This window comes from Erinaceus europaeus, chromosome 13 (genome assembly GCF_950295315.1).
Source record: "Erinaceus europaeus chromosome 13, mEriEur2.1, whole genome shotgun sequence".
NCBI lineage: Eukaryota > Metazoa > Chordata > Mammalia > Eulipotyphla > Erinaceidae > Erinaceus > Erinaceus europaeus.
Window position 1 is genome coordinate 66,148,441 of NC_080174.1, and position 18,492 is coordinate 66,166,932.

General features: G+C 38.8%; 1 protein-coding gene across 6 annotated transcripts in view; it reads right to left on the bottom strand.

Moving 5' to 3' along the window:
• NFYC (nuclear transcription factor Y subunit gamma) overlaps positions 1–18,492 on the bottom strand; it is an 86,631-nt gene that overhangs the window by 36,049 nt on the left and 32,090 nt on the right. The window contains exon 1 of one of the 6 annotated variants that reach the window (XM_016193879.2): positions 6,689–6,713. The exons of the other annotated variants lie outside the window; for them this stretch is intronic. The gene's annotated coding sequence lies outside the window, so the exon portion shown is untranslated. Of the gene's footprint in view, positions 1–6,688; positions 6,714–18,492 lie in introns of those variants that run through there. 6 annotated transcript variants of the gene reach the window in all.

Consider the following 18,492-nt stretch of genomic DNA (forward strand, 5'->3'; position numbering starts at 1 on the left):
TCTGGTGTAATGACAGTGGGTGATTTCTAGAGCTATAAGTCTATAAGCAGCTCTGCACATCAACAGAAACTCTGTTAAGAAAGTAATATGATCTTGGCGTTTTTCTGCAAGGAACTGAGAGAGTTAAATCACAAATGGAAATTGACTAGATAAAATCTTGAATCTAAATAACAAACTAAGGTCCTCTCAACTTGTCTCATAATATTTTCACTCATCACACTTGCCTATACACTTCTCTTAGACTGAAAGCAACGAAATTAAGAGATAATCTGGAGAAGCTTATTTATTTTTATTAATAAGATTCTTACAAATACTCTAAACAATGAAGAGAATGAGATTCTAACCTCTAAAGGGGGGGGGGGATCAAGAAAATGTTTTTTTAAACAGTTCCAGAGGAGTTTATATGGTGCATGGTCAGGTCTCCATCTTAGTAAACACCACCATACGGACTGCTATGGTGAAAGGAAGACGACGCACAGTTGCCAGTGTGATGCCTAGTATACTTGTTAATGGTGGGAAGGTTTAGTTTAATAGCAAAGGTCAGAAAGTTTGGTTATGATTTTTGGTTGAGAACAACCTCCTTCTACAAAAATTACAAGGTACACGATTCAAGAACTTTTAAAACAATGACCTTGGGTCCATACTCCCAGAGGGCTAAAGAATAGGAAAGCTATCAGGGGAGGGGATGGGATACAGAGATCTGGTGGTAGGGATTGTGTGAAGTTGTACCCCTCTTGTCCTATGGTTTTGCTATAATGTCTTCTTTTTAAAATAAATAAATATAGTAATAATAAAAAACAGTCTGTACACAGCCTGCTTTTCAACTGTGAATTGTTTCACCCATGGAGTTGTTGGCACAATCAGTCCCCAAACACATGTGGACAGGAGATTCTGAATGAACCTTTGACTGGCTCAAAGCCACTAACTTTTGGAGTGGGAGACAGGCACAGGGAAAAGATTATCAAGTCTTTACAGAATTGGGGGGAAAAAATTCATTCAAGATTAAAGATACAGCAAACTTAATTTTATCATTAAATGCAACTAAATGGCTACAGTAGTAACTTATTTTTAACAGCTATGGTCCACAGAAAAGATGCCAGGTTCATCCGGAATGATAAGAGGGTTTCTTTCTTTCTTTCTCTTTCTTTCTTTCTTTTTTTTTTACAACCCCATTTTAAAAAATTATTATTATTATTGATTTAATAATGATCAATAAATCAGTTGGATAAGAGGGGTACAATTCAACACAATTCCCACCACCAGGGTTCCATATCCCGCTCCCTCTACTGTAAGCTTTCCTATTCTTTATCCCTCTGGGAGCATGGACCCAGGATCATTATGGGGTGCAGAAGGTGGAAGATCTGGCTTCTGTAATTGCTTCTCCATTGGACATGGGCGTTGGAAGGTCGATCCATACTCCCAGCATTTTATTTTTAATGAGAAAGAAAAACCAGAACACTGCTCAGCTCTGGTTTATGGTACAGCTGGGGATTGAGCCTGGGAACTCGGGAGCCTTGGGTATGAAAGTCTTGCAGAACCATTATGCTGTCTCCCCTGCCCCAAGAGAAGGTTGCTACTTGAAATAATGAGATTTAAATTCCAGGATATATACATATTTTTTTATTCCATGTTAAACTGCTATCTCTATCATGGAGTAAAGCTATTTATATTGAGTTGACAAGAACAAAACTGCCTTAAGAGCAGGTCATATTAGCTTAGATCACTCTTATGAAAAATGCAGTACAGAATTTATCAGATTTAATTAATTATTAATACAGATTTATCATCCATGTTCATCAATTAACTTTATAAATACTCAAATAAGGCAGCTGTTTAACTGATAAAGATTTAAGGGTCAGATTAAAGTACTGAATGGCTGTTGCTAGAAGTAATTTCAATTCCCAGTATCTATTATCTAGTTTGTAAAAGTTTGCTTTTCAAAGCTGGAATTGGAAGAACCTAATCTAAGTCTATCATGAAAATGTGGTTTCTCCATTGCTCAGCTCAGCTGCTTGCTCTTAAGTCTTTTTTTTAAATTTATTTATTAATGAGAAAGATAGGAGGAGAGAGAGAAAGAACCAGCCATCACTCTGGTATATGTGCTGCCGGGGACTGAACTCAGGACCTCATGCTTGAGAGTCTAGTGCCTTAGCCACTGCGCTACCTCCCGGACCACTCCACAAGTCTTTTCTAAGTAGCCCCATCTGGAAGTGATCTCTCCTCCCTATGAGCTTTCAGAGACTTTGCTCAATAGTTCTTTCAGCCCACACTCCACTACTCTGACCACAATTTAGGTATGTCATATCTTTTCATTTTTGGTAAGCCAGAAAGGCAGCAAGGCTGAGAGACAGAGTGAACGATACCACAGCACTGAAGCTTCCTTCAATGTAACGGGGGTCAGGCGTGATCCTGGGTCTTACACGTGGCAAAACAATTCACTGTCCAAGGGAGCTATTTCCCCAGCCCGTGAGTCTTTTCCTATATCCTCTCTTTTGGTTTACACTAGAGGCTAAGAATGATTCATGTAGTACTCAGTTTAATTAATAACTGCTCCTGCATGAAGAGGCAGAAGAATCACTGCAATGGCCTTTATGAGGAAAAGAAGTGTTTCAGGAAGCTTGAACCTGAAATAAGTAAGTTTATTGGGACTGCCAGTAAGGAATCCCAACCAAAGGAAGTGATTATACAAGCTATCCTGTTAAGTTAAAAAAAAAAAAATTAAGGTTTCTCTCTGGGTTTTTAAAGTAAGGACAGTAGTACATGAAGTAGTGCAGGGGCTAGAGTGGACTGTCCTTAAATGTGCAGTTATCCACTGGATAGAGAATGAGAGAAATAGAGGAAGAAAGAGCTGAAGAGAGAAAGACACCTGTAGCACTTTACTGTTCATGAAGCTTTTCCCCTGCAGGTACTGACTGGGGGCTTGCACCTGGGCACTTGTGTATTGCAACATGTGTGCTCAACCAGGTGTACTACCACCCAGCTCCAGAGTTTTGGGGTTTTTAAAGCATGAGGTTCCAAAGTTGATTTCTGGCATCACATGTGGTAAAGTAATGCTCTGCTGGTCTCCTCCCCCTTTCTCTCATGTTATAAATAAATACTACAATCAGAATTCCACCTTAATCTGACTTCATGACATAAATTTAAGATAAAGGGCATGACAGGAAGAACAGACACAACACAAATTTCTGAAAGTTTTAAGGCAAATTAGAAAGTTTGAAACAAGGTGGGGATAGGTAGCATAATGGTTATGCAAATACTCATGGCTGAGGCTCTGAAGTTCCAGGTTCAATCCCCTGTACAGAGCTGATCAATGCTCCCGTAAAAAAAAAAAAAAAGAAAAAAAGAAAGAAAGAAAAGAAAAGAAAGAGAAAGGTTTGAAAACAATAGTGTGTACCATTCCTAAGTGTTAATCTTTTAGAAAGGTTGCTTGGTCTTTAACCAGAACACAGCTCAGTGTAAGTAATAATGATATGTAAACAGGGCAATAGGATATGAACCCCTATTTGACCATCCACTGGTAGTCAAGACAGGAGAAAGTCATAGAGGAAATGAAATTATTCAGTAAACTCACTAAAGTTGAACAATATAGTTGTTGCTTTAATATCCAGTTGCTCTAACATTTTTTTTTTGCCTTGAGGGTTATCAGTGGGTCTTGGTGCCTGCACTATGAATCCACTGCTCCTTGTAGCCATATTTATTTTTTTTTCTATTGTTGCTGCTGTTGTTGGATAGGACAGAAAGAAATTGAGAGGGATGGGGAACATAGAGAGGAAAGATAAGACACCCACAGACCTGCTTTACCACTTGTGAAGCGACCCCCCTGCATGTGGGCAACTAGGGCTTGAACCGTGAGCTTCACGCCAGTCTTTGCGCTTCGCACTGCGTGCACTTAAGCCACTGCACCACCTCCTGTCCCCCTGCTCTATCATTCTTAAGAGACCCAAGAAGTTTTCAAAATATCCCAGCAGAGACTGTGTTGGAAATCTAAGTTCTTATTCTAGATCAGATAACATGATCATCATATCCTCCTTTAGTAATAAACTCAGACATGGGAAAATATTTATCAAATAATCAGTCTCAAAGAAACACAAAGCTTTATTATAATATTCTCTAATTTTTCTAAACTATCTTTAGACTTTAGTCATTTTTCTTAACATATACTTCATTTCTCTACTAGAGTTCTCTATAATATGCCTTAACTCACAATAATTTCTTTGAAGATACTGTGGGGAGATAACATCTAAACCTTAACATCAAAACAACTGGATAAGAAAAAAAAATTGCAGGGAATTCCACCCAAAAAATGAAGCCCAGTCCTTGACCAATGCTGTTTGCTATTACTGGCTCATCCCAAATAATTAAGTTTTACCTGATGATAATATTCACATTGTCAGATGCAAGCAAATGTATTGTAGCCCAGGCCAGTTTTTGCTCATTTGTTTGCAGAACCAAGAACATGATTTTATCACTCCCAGGCTGACTTTTTCATGCACACAGAGAGATACCACAGAACCAGAGTCACCACTCCCCCACTGCACTCCCACATCATGCTGGGGCTTGCTGGATTCTAGGCCACACACATGGCAAAGCACACACCCTACCTGGTGAGCTATCTCTCTAGTCTCACAGCCCAGCTTTAAGTGAAAAATAAATCAGGACATTAGTACCATTTTTCCCTTTAATGTCCCCTAATCCACCTGGTAGTATTTAGACTGTGATTGTCCCCAATTTCTGTGTAGCTCCAACTTAACATATATCAATAAATATCTCTTCTATATTCAAAGGATTTTCTCACCTTTAAAAGTTAGACCAGCCTCCCCACTAGGAGTGAGTTAGATAAGCCTCCTCTGCCCCACAGAAATATTTGTTAATCTCTTTGGCCTTACAACCTAATGAAAGTAAATAAATTCCTGCAGAAAGAATGGTGAGTAACTGGTTTTTCAGGCCCTAAGCCTGAAAGAGAATCCTCATTTGAGCTGGAGATAGAAATAGGGACTGTAGCCCCAGCTAAACTGCAGCCTAAAACAAAGAGTCACTTTGTTACTAAATCCTTTGTGATATTCAGAAACTCTCTGAGTAACCTCTTGCCCAGTTTTTGGCAGGACCCTGTATTTGTGTTTGCTCAGGAGAAGTGAGAAGTGTGACTCTGGACAACATTTCAGAGATGCCAGCTTAAGAGCTTTGGAGTTATAAGCCATTTGTCACATACATTGCCCTCAACTGATGTTCACCCAGCTCCATAAGTAGAAATATCAGAAGTATCCCAATTTTTCAAATAAAAAAAGTTACAGATTAGGTATCTTAAACTACTTATCAAGAGCACACTGTACTGGGGAGAAAGCATAATGGTTTTGCAAAAGATTTCATGCCTGTGGCTCTGAGTTCCTAAATTCAATCCACAGCACTACCTAAGCTAGAGCTGAGTAGTGTTCTACTCGCTATATCAGTAGTGTTCTACTCGCTATATCTTTCTCTGTTATCTCTCGCATTAAAATTTTAAAAAGCTCTAATATTCTGTTCTTTATTTAACATAGCTTGTTCCTTCATTTTGCACTGTCTTAAGGTATGCAACTGTTTAAACTGTCGTAAAGACATGAGCAATCTTGGCTTGCATCGCTGACCCCAATTCTTATATTTTTATCCGCTTTCTCCAACATCTCTGTGGCAACCATAAGAAGAAAAGATATTAGTGCCTATCACGGGGGGGGGGGGGGGGTTTGAGGTCTTGTGCAAGTGTGATTTCACCACTCCCAAGCTTTTTACTTTAGATACAGGTGGGCAAAGAAAGAGAGCAGCAACACAATATTGCACCACTACCTAGTTTTCCCGGTGCTATGGTGCTGTGTGGTGTTGGGGCTCAGCCCCAGGGCTTCATGCATGGCAGGGCATGTGCTCTACCAGGTGAGCTACCTCTCAGTCCAAAGACTAATTAATTTATTATGAGAGAATGAGAAAGGAGGATCCGAGTACTGAGTTGGGTCTAGCACAAGGTGATGCCAGGAATTGAACTTCTGGCCTTGGACATTCAAGCTGCTGCTGAACTATCTCCCTGGGCCTCTAGTTTTCCTGTTGTCTTTCTTCCCATGCTCTCACTTTTTTTTTTTTTTTAATTTTCTTTCTCCTTCATATTGTCTCTAAGTCAACAGCATCTCTGAATACTTCGCTTCAAACAGTAGTGGGCAGGGAGTCAGGCGGTAAACGCATGTGGTGCAAAGAACAAGGACCAGCGTAAGGATCCCGGTTCAAGTCTCTGGCTCCCCACCTGCAGGGGAGTCATTTCACAGGAGGTGACGCAGGTCTGCGGCTGTCTATCTTTCTCTTCTCCTCTCTGTCTTTCCCTCCTCTCTCCATTTCTCTCTGTCCTATCCAACGACAACAACAACAATAACTATAACAACAACAAAAAAACCAAGGGCAACAAAGGGAAAATAAATAAATAAATATAAAATTTTTTTTAAATAAATAATAAACAGTAGGGGGGCAGTATGGACATATAGTAAAAAATGTATTGAAATGTATTGAGTGTTCTGGGAGGTGGCATAGTGAGTGGATAAAGCATCAGACTCTCAAGATTGAGGTCTTGAGTTCAATCCTCTGCAGTACATGTACCAGAGTGATGTCTGGTTCTCTCTCTCCTCCTATCTTCTTTATGAATAAATAAATAGAATCTTTAAAAAAATGTATTGACCCTGAATGTTCTTGTTCTCTACCAATTTGTATGTTTTAATCTTGGGTAAACCATTTAATATCCTGGAGCCTCGGCTCACCTACAGTAACAGTACTTCGCAAGGCAGCTATAGCACAAATGAGAAAAGACAAACTAGAAAGCCTCACAAATAGCAGGCATCATTCAAATTTACTGGTACAATTAGTATATTTACTTCAGACTCACTTTTTTGATAGTTTTTTTTTGGGGGGCTTTTTAATTTTTTTATTTATAAAAAGGAAACACTGACAAAACCATAGGATAAGAGGGGTACAACTCCACACAATTCCCACCACCAGACCTACGTATCCCATTCCCTCTCCTGATAGCTTTCCTATTCTTTATCCCTCTGGGAGTATGGACCCAAGGTCACTCTGGGATGCAGAAGGTGGAAGGTCTGGCTTCTGTAATTGCTTCCCCGCTGAACATGAGCGTTGACTGGTCAATCCATACTCCCAGCCTGTCTCTTTCCCTAGTGGGGCAGATATTGTTATTTTTATTATTATTTCTTAAGTCTAAGAATTTCAAGCCCTTACTTTCACCATTTATGTAATTATCTTTGCTTATATAAGCACATTTTCAAGAAAACATGTCTTGCACATAGTCGGAATTCAACACACAAACCAAATCAATACAACTTTTTCAAGAACTAGTTTAAGACCTCCTTTCCCACTACCCTTGGCCTCCCTAAGTTATCTCTGAAATATACATATGGAGAAATCTCTTGAGAACTTGTACTCATGACCATTATGCAGTAATCTAGTGGAAGAGTTGGGGGGGGGGTGCAGAAGCTGCGGAGGCCTTTTACTTTAGAAAATGCAATATAAAATAGACAATTATCGTGGTCCGGGAGGTGGCGCAGTGGATATAGCATTGGACTCTCAAGCATGAGGTACTGAGTTCAATCCCCAGCAGCACATGTACCAGAGTGATGTCTGGTTCTTTCTCTCTCTCCTATCTTTCTAATAAATAAAATCTTTAAAAAAAAATAGACAATTATCTAATCCAAAGGAAGGAAGGAAGGAAAGAAGGGAGAAAATGGAGGGAGGGAGATTGTGCTGGTGATTTAAGCCATCTAGAAAGTGGGGCAAGGCACAGAATTCTCAGTTTCAAACCTGGAGGGTGTTATAAGAATGTCAATATGAGTTTAGCTGTATTGATTTGGTTGTGCGGATTCCACTGACTCAGAGATACTGAATTCTGCTCTCTGCTTGTTGCTTTTATCAGTGATTCAAATATATGGAGGAGGAAAGGAAAAGGACTAGAGTAGGGTAGGACAGTGTGGGTGACAAGAGGGAAGGGGAGGTGAAGGAGAGACAGAAAAGAAAAGAGGAAAGAGGGAATGAGGCAAGGTAAAAAGGGAAGGTGAGTGTGAAAGTTAAAAAGAAATCTTTCAAGCCAAATGTAAAGACTCCTCAGAAGAGTGCAATGCACTTTAAATAGTTATGCTAATCCCTTACATTTGTTCATGCTTTAAACACTGTTTCAGTACAAACATACAACAGGTACTAAAATTCCCACCTGAATTTATGCTGAAAGACTGAAGGGCTTTCCCCATAAATCACAGGATAGGAATATGCTAGAATCTGTGGTCCAGGAGGTGGCGCAGTGGATAAGGCTTTGACTCTCAAGCATGAGGTCCCAAGTTCAATCCCCCGCAGCACATGTACCAGAGTAATGTCTGGTTCTTTCTCTCTATCATTTCTCATGAATAAAAAAAATAATAATAATAATAAAAAGAGTATGCTAGAACTTAAAACCTCAGTTCTATGTACTTTTACTGATTCTCTCTTGTCCTTTAGAAATGATAACTTGGATGTGAGGGCGATCACTTGGTCCCCTTCCTCCCTCACGGCTCCATGTGTGTCCCTCCCGAAGCTGTGCGCTAGGTGGAAGAGGATGGCCTTCCCCGAATACAGACGGACCGGTCTTCGGTTGGCCGAGGATATACGAGTAGCAGCACTCCTCTGCTAGAACCTCCAAACAAGCTCTCTAGAAATGATAACTCAGTAGAAGACTAGAGAGATAGCATAATAGCTATGCAAAGACACTTGCATGCCTGAACCTTAAGGTCCCAGGCTCAATTTTAACCAGAGCTGAGCAGTGTGGGGGGTGGGGAGGGGAGGAACGGCAATGACACAGTTAAAGAAGCCACAAGTCTTCTAACCTGGAACATACATGTATATGCATCAAGCCTTATCATTAGTTTCCCAGTCACTGTCCTACAAAAAATACTCCAAGATGCCACAATGCCAGATTCTGAGACATTTCAGACTGAAATACTTAAACAAGAATACTTTAAGGTTTTCAAAATTGTTAAAAGCTACACTGCCCGTAAGAACTGGGACTTGGGTATTTAGTCACCAATCAAGAGCAGAGATGAAATTGTCTGTTAGGTGTTTGCTCCACAGCACATATACTAAAATTGAAACAAAATATTTGCAAAAATTTTGCACAGGTGTAGCATGATGTGTTTTGAGGTTGCATAAACATATCTATATACTCAAGTAAAATCAATGTTTGGGGGGAAGAGAGGGAAAAGTATACTAAATTAAGTTCACTTTCTGGGCTGGAAGTCACTCTTTTTTTTTTTTTTAACAGGGTTATCACTGGGGCTTGGTGCCTGCACTATGAATCCACTGCTCCATTTTTCTCCATTTTGTCATTGTTATTGTTGTTGCTACTGCTGCTGTTGTTGAATAGGACAGAGTGAAATGGAAAGAGGAGGGGAAGACAGAGACGGGTAGAGAAAGATAAGACACCTATAGATCTGCTTCACCACCTGTGAAGCAACCCCCCTGCAGGTGGGGAGCCAGGGGCTCAAACTGGGATCCGTGCGCTTCGAGCCATGTGCTGTGCTACCACCCACCCCCCGGAAGTCACTCACCTTTTTACTCTAATTTAAAGAAATAACAGACTAGCCCCCTTGTTGGAAATGTTTCCAGAGCAGCATGCTTAGTAGGAATCATCTGGCTAAATTCTAATCAGTGTTTTTAAATTACAGGTATCACTAGAAACTTGGTGGTTATGTTATTTTAATGATGCAGCCATCATGCCAAGACATCAGAATTCCTCTGTCCTAACTACTTCAGTGGAGTGAAGCAAGGATTATAAATCACAGCTAAAAAATCTAGAGCAACTAATTAATTAAGAACACCATGATTCATCTAAGGAGGTGCCCAATATCACAAACTTTGTGTCTGCACAGCTATAGAACAACATGGCTTACAATTTCGACTACTTGGGGAAAGTCCTTCAACTATTTGATCTTAGTGAATTTAAGATTCAAAAATAATTTCACAAAGCACTGGTAGTAATCACATAGTATTTGTACTATGATTTGTTCTGGAAGGGAAAAAATGGTGGTTGTGGACAGGGGGGGGGGGAAGATAGCATAATGCTTATGTAAACAGACTCTTGTGCCTGAGGCTCCAAAAGTTTCAGGTTCAATCTCTGCACAACCATAAGCCTGAGCTAAGCAGTGCTCTGATGTTTATCTGTCTGTCTCTGTCTCTGTCTCTTTCTCTCTCTCTACATCTCTCAAAAATAAAATAAATAAAATAAAATAAAAAGAGGGAAAAAATGGTGGTTGTGTTCATTCATAGTGTTATTTGAGAAAAGTTTAAAAAATAATTCAGTTTGAAGCCAGGTGGTGGTTCACCCAGAAGAGTACATGTTACCATGTGTGAGGACCCAGGTTCAAATCTCTGGTCCCCAACTACAAGGGGAAGGCTTCTTCATGACCAGTGAAACAGTGTTGCAGGTATTTCCCCATCCTACCTTCCCTCTCTTTTTTTTTTCTGTCTTTCACCCTCTATCAAAAAGAAAGAGGGGAGGGTGGGGGGGGGGAAGGCTGTAGGGAGTAGCAGAGTATAGGCACTGAGTCCAGTGATAACCTGAGTGGATAAAAACAAAATGATAATTATTATTTATTTTTAAATCTGTATTTATTTATTGGGCAGAGACAGCAAGAAATCCAGAGGGAAGGAGAGATAGAGGGACAGAAACAGAGAGACACCTGCAACACTGCTTCACCACTTGCAAAGCTTTCCCCCTGCAGGTGGGGACTGGGAGCTTGAACCTGTGTCCTTGCGCACTATAGTGTATGCTCAACCAAGTGTGCCACTGCCTGGCCCCAATAACAATTATTTAATTTGACTTTATATTTTGTTCCTTTTATGATCAACTTGATAGGTAGTTATATAAGACATTGGGTGAGAATTCTAGGAAATTTCTGAATTTTTATACCTTTTGAAGGAAAAACAACAGGAAAGGGGGAGGTGGGAGGAGGAAAGTCTTATAAGATGAACACATACAGAGCTTTCTTTCATATATAGTTAACAAGGTGTAGTGCAAAGAGGACAGGGTTTGTATCACTCAGATTCTGACTCTTATTTCCCATAAAATGGGAATAATAATCCTCTTCTAACTGCCTTAGATAAATACCAAATGAAAATATAGAACCACTCCAGTAATGTAACATACTATGTTTCATATGAACATTACCATAACATTTCTTAATTACTGCCAAGAGAAGTTTCATAGGTATTTGGCCAGTTAATTACCAGAGAGAATAATCATAGATCTCAGAATATAAATAAGCAGGTAAGATGACTAGAAATTGATCACTATTTTGTTAGTGGAACATTTTTATTGCCTTTATTTTAGATTGAAAATTAATTACAACATACCTAGTTAAATTAAAATTCTGTTAAGCCCTATGGATGAGACTCCTCCATTCCTGGTAAACCACTGTATATACTGTTCATCAGCGTTAATCATGATCATGTGATCATGGACTATAAAAAATGTTAGTACCAGTAACAGCCCAGTGTAACTCAGAAAACCTAGTCTCTACTGGATAGACATTTATGTACACTTAGAGCTTAAACAAGAAAGCTTAAGGTTATAATTATACACAAATACAGTTAACTTCAAAGAACTACTGGGTAACAATTCAAAGGAATATTTGCACATTATCTGACAAGTAAAAGCCACTAGAGTCTACAACAGTATTTTTAATCTTTTACTTATCAATGGACACAAAGAAAATGTCAGGGATTGAATTTGGGACCTCATGCTTGAGAGTTCAATACTTTAGCCACTGCACCACCTCCCAAGCTGCAACAATAGCTTTTTGATTATTTACCCTGTACCGATGATCACAGTTTCCCATGATTGTGTGTTACACATGGTGTATGCATATAATAAGATCATCAATCATGTGTAGTATTCTGAGTATCCTGGGAAAAAAAAAAGTAAACTAACAGCTTTTTAAAATAATGTTAAGGGTTGGCAAAATACAGTGTGCTGCTTTGCCATATGTGCAACCCAGGTTTCAACCCATACCCATGGCACTGGAAGCAGCTTTGGTGTTATGGTCTTGTTCTCTCTCATTCATAATAATAATAATAATGACAATTTTTAATTGAAGCACCACCAACTCTGGTATGATACCAGGGATCAAATACATGACACTGTGCTTGAAAGTCCAACACCTTATCCACTGCACACTTCCTTGAGGCACAATATTAGCTTTTTGGATCTTTAGCCTAAACTAATGATCTCAGCTTAACACAATCACATATGGTGTCTACATATAATAAGACTATCTATCGTGAGCATCATATGAGCTTGCAGTTTTTCTAAATAATTTTAATATTTATTTATTTATTAGGGTGCTTTTTTTTTAAAGCTCAGCACTGCTGAGCTCTCGTTTATGATGGTGTTGGAGAATGAACCTGGAACCTTACAGTCTCAGGCATGAAAGTCTTTTGTACAGCCACTAGGCTATCTCCCAGGGCCTCTAACAGCTTTACTTTGTTATGTATGCCCAGAGAAGGGTAGTTTTGCATATTCTCTAATTTAAACTAACATTCCAAAAATAAACAAGTAACTTGTTAGAGTAAATAACAGAAATTGTGGGGCCAGGTGATGCATTCAGTTGAGTGCATATGTTCCCATGAACAAGGACTTGGCTTCAAATGCCCCTGTGTGTGTTGGGGGAAGGGGGAGTCACAATAGATGAAGCAGTGCTGCAGGTGTCCCTCTTTCTATCTCTTCCCTTCTACCTCAATTTCCCTCTAGCTTTATGCAAAAAATAAATTAACTAAATATATTTTTAAAGAATATAAATTTATTTGCAGGAGCTACATGCTCAGATAATGGGTACACAACCAAAGAGCTTAGAAAACACTGGCCTGGGAGAGATTTTGCCATGCTCCTTCCCAGATCTCAACTTTAGGATATGGTTTTTTTGTTTGTTTGTCTGTTTCCATCTTTGGCATGACGTTGTATTCTTCTGACAGTTCTATCCATTCTGCCTTTTTAAAAATTTTTGTTATTATTTTTACTTTATTATTGGATAGGCAGCCAGAAATTGAAAGGGTAGGGGATGCCTGAGAGGGAGAGAGACAGTGAGACACCTGCAGCATTACTTCATCACTCACAAAGCTTTCCTCCTGCAGGTGGGGACTGAGGGCTTGAACTCGGGTCCATGTGCATTGTAATATGTGTGCTCAACCATGAGGTGCTCCACCACCTGGCCCCCTGTCCATTCTCTCCATCCATTGCCCAGATCCAGGTATAATCTCTATGATCTTAAATTCCAAACATATACCACCAATTCCGACATTTCTCCAAACCTCCAATCCTGCATGTATTGGGGCTTACTGGACATCTCAAACTGGAAAATCACTCAGAACCCAAACTTGTCTAAAAATCACAAAATCAGGGGCCCAGGCGGTGGCACACTTATTTAAATACACATATCACCGTGCACAAGAACCTGGATTCCAGACCCTACTCCCATGTGCAGGAAGTCCGCTTCACAAATAAAGTAGCTCTCTCTGCATGTCTTTCTCTTCTCTTAAAAAAAAAAAAATCACAAATTCTTTCCCCAAACTTGCTTTTAATTCCCCCCTAATTCCAGTATCACGTTATTGAAAAAATACTGATGTACAAGATCTTTTTTTTTTTTTTTTTTTTTTTTTTAACCAGAGCACTGCTCAGCTCTGGCTTATGGTGGTGTGGGGAATTCAATCTGGGACTTGACAGAGCCTCAGGCTTTGAGTCTGTTTGCCTAACTATTATGCTATCTACCCCCGCCCAATGTACAGGATTTTTGTCATCACAAGGATACATTAGCACATTTTTCCCAAAATGAGTAGTAGTATACTTCACTCTCAACCAGACCATTATTTTCTTCTACACCACACAGGCTTAGGCTCACAATCTTGCTTTAGTAATCTAACTATCCCCCTTCTGACTCTCTAATTTTTTTTTTCTTAAAGTATTGCTAGGAATGAACCCAGTGACTAGTGCAGAGGTGGTGCCACTGTTGAGAAGCCTTGCTGGTCCAATTTTTCATTCTTCATTTCTTTGAGAGGGTGAGAGAGAAGAGATACCACAGCATCACTCCACTATCCATGGAGCTCCCTAAGAACTGTGTCAAGTACACCCACAGCCATTACACTGCTATCTTTAAATCTTCTAGTAAGCATTTAAAGGTTGTGAATCTAATGTATGAACTCACTGTAGCACTGTTGTTCACTGCTTCTAGTACCTTCTACTTAAATTCTACTTATTTCTAAATACCAATACCTAATAAATCTTATAAAAGCAGTTTTCATATTCCACTGATATTCCCAAAATTGTCAATAGCTCACTAATGTCCAAACTTCTTAGCATGGCTGTCAAGGTCGGTCAACATCTGACTCCTAACTTACTCTACAAGACTTTTCCTTTTGCCCTCCTGTCCTTATCTTATCTCTTTGACTTCTAAACAAGATGGACTATTGCTTTCTCCAGTCCTGGGTACACTTCTTTATTATTTATCACAACCATGTCCCCCATGCCTGGACTGCCTTTGTCCCTACTTACTTGAGTCTAATGCCCAGTTAAATTGTCTTTCTCCACTGCTAATCCAAAAATGAAGATCTCTTCTCAATTTTGTGTCCTCTGTTTGTACTGTCATATCAGTTTCATGTACTTTATAAACACTATCAGTCTCTCCTACCAAAGTGTTAGATGAAAGAGTAAAATTTTTATTTGTATACAGTGTTTACATAAAAGACATATATAAAAGAAAAGATAAAGGAAGTGCAAGCATCCAATTTTAGTGTTTTCGCAAAGGGATATGCTACATAACTTAGGGAGATAAAGAAAAAAATTCATTTCATCTAGATATTTCCTGTCAAGCAGGTCTTCCCTTAATTTTCTTTGTAATGAAACTATAGAGACTTAACTGAAACGATAGTTCTTCCAAGAAAAAAGCATAACCAAATAAATCAGAATTGTTTGCTGTAGCTATTTTAGTTTCCTTTCTTCCTTTGAACTAAGGAACCCAAGGTCACAAACTATGCCGTGCCACTTGAAAGTTAAATATTTACTAAATGTCTTCTTTTTTTTAATTCTCCCTTTACACTGGGACTTACCTTTATTTTTTATCCTTCAACTAACTACCTGTTTTGATTGCATGACAAAGAACTCTAACTTAGTTTATAGAATATACTCAAGAAATATTTCTAGTAAATTATTGACTAGAAGTCAGGCTTTGGGATGCCAAGGGGAGAAAAGTAAGATAAGCGTGATAACGCAAATAGAGTCTAACCAAGTTCTAAAGATCTGGGCCTGAGAGGCAGCAGAATAAATAAAGTTTAAAAAAAATACTCTTGGAAATACAGACATGAGATTAGATAACATAGAGCTATATCTATTATCATTTTCAATCACAATATACCTCAGGTTGCAAGTATTACACAGGTCATAAAGTATACACTTTGTTCAAATATAAGAAGGTGGTAAAAAAAAAAAATCCAACTATCAAAGATTTTAAATTATCCAGTAGATAATGATCAGACAATGTGCAACAAATCTACAAGTGCCCCTAACAGACACCTTGCAGATGGTAAAGAGTAAAGTAGGCATGGTTAAAATGCTGAGGAGTATATAGACAAAGATTTATATTTCAGTCTTATCAAATGTTAAAATGATCCCATAATTTTTGTTTATTAAATGAAAGTTGACTTAAGGACTCGGAAAACCAGGTCCAAACTTGTTTGGGAATTAATTAGCTTGTTCTTGAAATATATTAACTGTAAAACAAAAATCTGAGCATGCAGGTGTTGTTTGTCTGCCTTTGTTTACTTCCTTGTAATGCATAAAAGGAACCCAGCTCTCTGGGGCACCTCAGCCAGGTGGACACCACTAGCTTGCTAGCTGAGTCTCAGCTTTCTGAATAAGCAAGTGGCTGAGGCAAGAGATATTCAGATCTCAAAAGAGACAGTAAGTCTGCAGCCACAGCAGACTTACTAATCATATGGAAACCTGAGTATCTTCCATTTTCTCTGCAAATTTGTGCAGATGTACCAAAAGGAAGATAAATATGAAAAATAAAAAGTAAAAACTTAAAAGAAAAGAGGTGGCTCAGGAGATGGTATAGCAGACAAAACAGTGGACTCTCAAGTATGAAGCCCCAAGTTTGATCCCCAGCATTACATATGCCAGTGATGTTCTGGTTCTCTCAATAAAATAAGTCTGGGGGGGGAGGGAGGAGGAGAAATATGCAAGGAACTGAAAAGATGAATCTCTGAACTTACATGGGCCAGTCATTAAAAGGCTAAAAGAAGGGCCCAGGAAGAGGGCTCTCCACGAGTGGGGTCCCAAGTTCAATCCTCAGCATCACATATGCCAGTGAAGCTCTGTTCTCTCTCCCACATTAATACATATGTATTTCTTTAATTTTTTAATTTTTTTGTTCATTATCTTTATTTATTGGATAGACAGCCAGAAATTGAGAGGGCAGGGGCAGATAGAGAGGAAAAGAGACAGAGAGACACCTGCAGCACTGGTTCACCATTTGAGAAGCTTCTCCCCTGCAGGTGGGGACCAGGGGCTCAAACCTGGGTCCTTGCACATTATAACATGTGTGCTCAACCAGGTGCACAACCACCTGGCCCCACATATATATATTTCTTAAAGGCGACAAAATTGGGGCATCCAATTCTCGGCACCTCAACCTCCCTCATTTTATAAGAATATTAGGCTAGATCTCTAAATGATTACCATCAGCCTAGCGTTGAGGTACTGCAAATCTGAATGTATATACAGAAGTAGACAAACGATAACTTCATGCTGCAAAAAGATCTTCAATATATTCATTCATTCATTTATTTATTTATTTCAAAAGTATATAGCTTCTTTAAGGGAAAGTCCATCTAGCTTTAGAAACAAAAAACCCAGTAACCATGACAGCTATTTCCAAACATACATACATTCCTGGAGATGAAATTTTATTTGAAAAGGTCAATGCCAATTTTACTGAACTTCAGTCTGTCTAAATATGATTCTTTTATGCTCAGAAAGGAGATAGATTACCAAGCTAACTGACCATGACTGAGAGGAAGTGACTTAGTAGAACAGGAAATCAAATAGATCAAAGTGTCCACCACACCTCAGGGAGAAAAATTCCTAAAAATAGGTGACACAGAAGTGTAAAATCAGTGAGAAAGAAATCTCTGTTGGGTTTCTAAGATTTATCTAAACAATGTATTTCACAGTAAGTAGGGACTATGTGATATCTAAACTAGTGTCTATATACTGATAAGAGATCAATTCTTTTTTAAGTCTCCATTCCAACATTTATTTGTTTGTTGCTACTTTGCAAGTATAAACTTGTCTAAAAAGTACAACTAGTCTAAAAACTAATAAAAAGAAGATAAAATGACATGGGGGGGGAACTCTAGTTTACCTGGTAAGTATTTGGTACATAAGCTAAAACTGTACCTTCTGCTTGGTAAGTATCTGCAACTATTACAACTTACCTGCCATATAATCAGTATCCAAACAGAACAGGTTCCCAGTTTTTATTCTGAGAAGTTCCTAACTGTCATAGATTTTTTAAAAATATCAGCATTTCTATCTCATATTATTCTAACAAGTCTTTTTTGATAGAGGGATTAAAATTCCTTAGCAGAAATCTCAGTAAAAGAAGTTTGACAGTCTCTTTTCTCCCTCCCCGCCCTCTTGGATTTTATTTAAAGAGAGGATGATAAAGAATCAGACATTACTCTTGTATGTGTGCTGCCAAGTCCAAACTGGGGGCCTCATGCCTGAGAGTCCCAACACTTTATCCACTGTGCCACCTTCCAGGCCACTGGTTTGATATATGTAATACAAAGGTCATGTCAGCTTTAGAAATATGGAGGTGAAGTCATATGGAGTCAGTTTAAAATGATAATGTGTTAGGAATTAATCTACTTTGTAAAGATACTATGAGAAGGTTTAATGCCACACCTATATTCACAAGCCACCAGTACCCCCAATCTGGATTAATAATATTTATGTAGTACCCTACAATTTGTAAAGCATTTTGACATGTATATCACTTGAGACTCACCACTAAATAGGAAGGCACTATTTTTAGGTCCCATTTGCACATGTGAAGAAGCTGATATTAAATGGCTGACTTGCCCAAGCTCACACAAAGCTCACTGAATAGAACCTGAACACAGTGTCTGTAAAACAGGCTGCTCTTCTATTGCACCAGGCTGCGTCGATCAGAATAATTAAATGCCCACATCTCAGACACCGACCTATAACTCCCCAACACACACACCTACAATTACACTTGGTATTAGGAGGTCTTTGCTTCTTATGAAATTTAATTTCTTCACTTCTCTAACTAAAATACTATTATATCTCCAGGTAGTGGATCAGATTAAAAAGCAAAATCCACAAAATTACTAACACAAAGAATTTTATTCAGGTCTCATATTGTGCCCCAC